General features: G+C 48.3%; 1 non-coding gene across 1 annotated transcript; it reads left to right on the top strand.

Moving 5' to 3' along the window:
- Positions 1-217: 217 nt before the first annotated feature.
- On the top strand, positions 218-290 carry TRNAC-GCA (transfer RNA cysteine (anticodon GCA)). The gene has a single exon. It is a non-coding gene; the product is annotated as a tRNA-Cys (tRNA).
- Positions 291-5,466: the final 5,176 nt, after the last annotated feature.

Raw genomic sequence — 5,466 nt, 5'->3', positions numbered from 1 at the left:
TCCTTTCTTTTCCCTCCCAGCTTCGGGGGGATGCCAGCACTACCCGGACTTGTACCTGCATCCCATGGGGAAAGACTTGAAAACCAAATTCCAGTCTAATCCTCTGATTTAAAACCGTGGAAATTGGTGCCCCCTTCCCCATCCTCCAAAAAAAAAAAAAAAAAGAAGGAGGCTGAGTGCTGAAGAATTGATGCTTTCTAACTGTGGTGCTGGGGGCTTCCTGGTGGCTCAGAGGTTAAAGTGTCTGCCTGCAATGCGGAAGACCCAGGTTCGATCCCTGGGTCAGGAAGACCCCCTGGAGAAGGAAATGGCAACCCACTCCAGTATTCTTGCCTGGAGAATCCCGTGGAGGGAGGAGCCTGGTAGGCTATAGTCCATGGGGTCGCAAAGACTTGGACACAACTGAGCGACTTCACTCACTCACTCACTCACTCAACTGTGGTGCTAGAGAAGACTCTTGAGAGCCCCTTGGCAGCAAGGAGATCAAACCAGTCAATCATAAAGGAAATCAAGCCTGAATATTCATTGGAAGGACTGATGCTGAAGCTGAAGCTCCAATACTTTGGCCACCTGATGCAAAGAACTGACTCACTGGAAAAGACCCTGATGCTGGGAAAGATGGAAGGCAGGAGGAGAAGGGGACGACAGAGGATGAGATGGTTGGATGGCGTCACCGACACAATGGACATGAGTTTGAGAAAACTCTAAGAGGTAGTGAAGGACAGGGAGGCCTGGCGTGCTGCCGTCCATGAGGTCATAAAGAGTCAAACACAACCCAGCAACTGAACAAAAATGAAAACTGAATGAGACGTCTGGATTCAGGAAGATGATGACATATATAAATCCCCAGATTCTGAGGTAGACTACCAGCAGGGAATTTGAATTTTCCAAAATCCAAGATGGTTCTGATGCAGGCAACCTGTGGACCACACTGAGAAAGGGCATTCCAAGGGCCCTCACCTGAGTCGTAAAATACATACGAACATCCACAAGCCAAAAGCAAGACGCAGTGTCAGAGTGGACGGCGGACTAACCTTGGAATCTCAGCTCCAGTTTTCTGAGTTTCTGCTACATTTGTTAGACTCAAACAGCCAGGACCCTTGCAACATTGTCACCAGATGTTTTTGTAAGATGGATCCTCTTCTTCTCTAAAGCTTGATCTCAAGCAAGCTAATCATAAAAGTCACTGATAACATCGAGGTTCTCTGAACCTGTGAATTCACAAGGGAATAAGGAAGCCCTAGAATCAAAGTTCTCTTGGACTCTCCTAATGTAAATTTCCACTTTTAGGCTAAAAGTTTTCCCTAAAGATGCACATGGTCGTACCTTCCCTACTGATGAAATTCTAAAATCGGCCCCAAATATGCCCAGCTCAAAATTTCACAGCAAATCCTTTCATATTTTTTTTTCTAATGGCTTTAAAAGAGGACATAAATGAAATGCACAATATACTTAATTTAGTAACTTGAAACTTGAAACCATTTCAATCTCCCATGGATCAACTGGAAATAGGGGGGAAAAAATTTAAGTGGTCTTTAATGATATTTTAAAAGGCTAGAGCATAATAACTACATGAAAGTTTGCATGACTGACATTTTTAGCTAAAGATCAGCTGGAAAATGATTTTTGTCTGTGTTCTCAGGGAAAAGCTACCAGTCAATTCAATCAATTCAAATGAATTCAAAAGTCAAACTGGTTAGAAGAAAACCTGTAGTGACTCATAAAGTTTCCACTTGAACAGGCAAAATATTACAAAAACACAAAGACATTTATGTTATAGGACTTCCTATGCAATGCCATAAGAGCTCTTTCTTTTATCCATTGAAGGAAATGAAAAACATATGAAAAATTGAGCTTGGACCCTTGTCAGCTACATTAGAAATATAAGCTACTTGACGACAAGTGCTAAGCTTTCTTCATCACAGTGTGCGGCAAATAGAAGGGCTGAATAAATATTCGAATAACTCCGTAGGAATAGACTTACAATTTTCTGGAATAGAATAGAAAGATCTTGAGCTTTTAATAAAAGTGTTTTATTATTATTACAAAATAAATAATGTTTAAAAAAAAACCATAAATTTTGAAATGAGTTGCTGAGTAAAATTTATTCTTTCTGCTGAATTCTCTAAGTCTTAATCTGAAAAAGTTAAATAGCAATAAATTTCCTTATTCCTTCATGTGTCTACACACTAGATTTTGTTTACCCATGAGACTCAAGTCAATTGAAATAAAATATCATTGCTTTTCAAAAGTAAGCAATTACTTCAGGGAAAACTTGGATAAAATATTTCATGTAACTCAAAAACGTTTCAATAACACCTCTAGATACTCAATCTTTTAGAAATCCTCTATTCTATTCCATCCTTCATGGTTCCTTCTGTTACCCATTCATTCCATAGGTGGCATGCCAGTCAGTAATCACAAATGTACCCTGTACACTCCTGAAGAGGAAGCGAGATATGAAATGAATATTTCACCCTTTCACTGTAAAGATTTCTCTATGTCTTCAGGTGTCTCCTTAGAAAGTCTTGGGTAAAAATGATAAGTGTAAACGGAGTGCAAAATGGAGAATACTTTTAGCGGTTTTAAATGAGAATAAAAACATCAGACTGGCAGCAGGGGGCAGTGTGAGGGTGGGGTGGGTGTGATGATGATCACAGAAGAAGGAGCCCAGGAAATCCTTCCCTCCAAGCTATAGTTCTCAACAGCGACGAATTTCAGGAGCAGACAGGTCCAGACTATTACCTGGGATCCTTGCCTGGCTTCTCTGCTAGCTCAGTTGATAAAGAATCCGCCTGCAATGCAGGAGACCCCGGTTTGATTCCTGGGTCCGGAAGATCCCCCTGGAGAAGGGATAGGCTGCCCGCCCCAGTATTCTTGGGCTTCCCTGCTGGCTCAGCTGGTAAAGAATCCGCCTGCAGACCCCGGTTCGATCCCTGGGTGGGGAAGATCCCCTGGAGAAGGGAAAGACTACCCACTCCAGTATTCTGGCCTGGAGAATTCCATGGACTACAGTCCATGGGGTGGCAAAGAGTCGGACACGACTGAGCGACTTTCACTTCACTTCACTCGCTTGACTGCTTCCATCGTAGCATCTCCCCTGCCTTTCAACTCCCAGGAGGCTGTTCCACAAAGCTGATAAGTGAGTCCGGAAGCTTGACATTCACTGCGGCTGCACCTTGCAAGTACAACCGAGTTCCAGCAAATCAGATCTCTACGTAAACGGAAATTGAAAGCAGTGCTGAAAGTAAACGTGTTAGGTGCTCAGTCGTGTCCGACTGTCTGCGGCCCCACGGATGTAGCTCAGCAGGCTCCTCTGTCCATGGATTTTTCCAGGCAAGAACACTGGAATGAACTGCCATTTCCTTCTCCAGGGGCTCTTCCTGACCCAAGGATCAAACCTGGGCCGCCCACATTGTAGGCAAATTCTTTACCATCTGAGCCACCAAGGAAGCCCCAATGATACTGAAGTGGGTGTCCCCTTCTCCAGGGAGTTTTCCCAGCCTGGGGATTGAACCCGGGTCTCCCACATTCCGTGAAGATTCTTTACCTAAATGAAATTACAAAGCAGCGCTAAATAACACTTGAGTCAAGAGACCTGTCAAGATTTCCCAACACCTGAGGATTATGTTTGTAAAAACGAATTACCCTATTGACAGAGTGAGTCAGAAGCTATTAGCAGAGACTTACAGCTGGAAACATGACTGAAGGGAGGTGTTCTGCTTGAGCTTGGAAGGCAGAAAGCCAAAAGGAACCTCTCTCCTAAGAAAAAGCTAGATAATTTCAAAGCCATGATAACTGAATCCCAAGAGAGAGCTAAGGTACTGACCCAGGGATCAAACCCAGGTCTCCTGCATTGCAGGCAGATTCTTCACCATCTGAGCCAGCAGGGAAGCCCCAGGCCACAGAGCAAATGTGTGCTGAGCCTCAGTCGCTCAGTCGTGTCCGACACTTTATGACCTCATGGACTGTAGCCCGCCAGGCTCCTCTGTCCACGGGGATTCTCCAGGCAAGTATACTGGAGTGGGTTGCCAAGGCCTCCTCCAGGGGATCTTCTCAACCCAGGTCTTCTGCATTTCAGGCGGATTCTTTATGGTCTGAGCTGCCAGGGAAGCCCAAGAATACTAGAGTGGATAGACTATCCCTTCTCCAGGGGATCTTCCCGACCCCAAAATCAAACCCGGGTCTCCTGCATTGCAGCATGTTCTTTACCAGCTGAGCTTCCAGGGGAGCACAGAGCAAATAAGTAACCTAGTAACCTTAAATCTAGAGAAAGACAGAACCATCCAAGGAAAGAGGCGATGGACCCTGGATCACCTGCAGCAACGCAGAAGGAAACAGTGGACACCAAGAACTGAGCAAAATATTGTAAAAAATCCCCGAAGGCCTGCGCGTCTGGGAGCCAGAGACGCCAGAGGAGGTCACACCTTGTGGCTGGCTGTTCCCAAAGAGACGGGGCAGAAAATGCCACGTGCTCCGCTGCAGCCTGAGAGCGGGCATGGTTTACTGATACAGAAAAGGCCCAAGACGAGAGCACTCCTTCCCTGTGAGAAGGAACATTTAAGCCACTAGCAGAACCCTACTGGCCAGAAGAACTGAGCCACACACGGCCGGCGTCCATGGAGGAGGCAGGAAGTGACGTTCAGCCCCGGGGGGCCCGGCACGCCTCAGCTCAGCCGTCTGCAGGCACACGCCTGCGCTCCCGGTCGGCTTACCCTGGCCTTTCTCTCTTCCCTGGGGCAGCACGTGCCGTCCCTGTCCTCCTAGAGGCCCTCGCCCCACCTGGAGGTCACCTGCTGCGCGGCAGGAGGGTCCCACGCACTGGCCGAGCCTCCGTCCTGAGACCCCTCGCTAGCCCCAGAGGTCAGCTGGCTCCTGCGAGGGGCACCAGGGTTGTGAGCCCCGCCCCAGCAGCAACCAAGCCTGGACCGACGCGAGACGGAAGCTGGTAATAACCGCCCCATTGTCTGCCCTCCTGGGTGAGCCCGTCCAGGGCTGGGCACGCTCCCGGAGGGTCGCGCCCGCCCCCCGCAGCGGGCAAGGTGCTCTCAGCTGGGCAGTCCTGAGGCTCAGCTGTCCATCCCGTGATGCTGCGGGCCGCTGCCCAGCACCCTGCTCCCCACTCACGGGGCGAGCATGGGATTCCCTCTAAAGGGGGACGTCACTGTTACTACTGACATCCCCAAGGCCTCTGTCTGCTGGGACCTGACCTTCGCAGCAGTTATCGTGAGTTATTATCATCACCTCCCGTATGGAAAGAGGGGAGCTGGAAGACGCTGACTCAGGGCACCCTTCCATTTGGCCTCCCTGGCCTCGCCAGTGCAGAGGTGGAACGTTACCCGCAGTGGCCACTGTTTGGGGGCGGGAGGGTCCCATCAAGTCCTCGGGGCTCCCCTTTGTAATATTCTGGATAACCTGCCCAGAGAAAGTTAACTGAGCTCCGGAAATCACCTTCTGAACGAGCCA

Source organism: Odocoileus virginianus, chromosome 34 (genome assembly GCF_023699985.2).
Source record: "Odocoileus virginianus isolate 20LAN1187 ecotype Illinois chromosome 34, Ovbor_1.2, whole genome shotgun sequence".
Lineage (NCBI taxonomy): Eukaryota > Metazoa > Chordata > Mammalia > Artiodactyla > Cervidae > Odocoileus > Odocoileus virginianus.
This window is presented reverse-complemented; position numbering and strand designations above follow the sequence as displayed.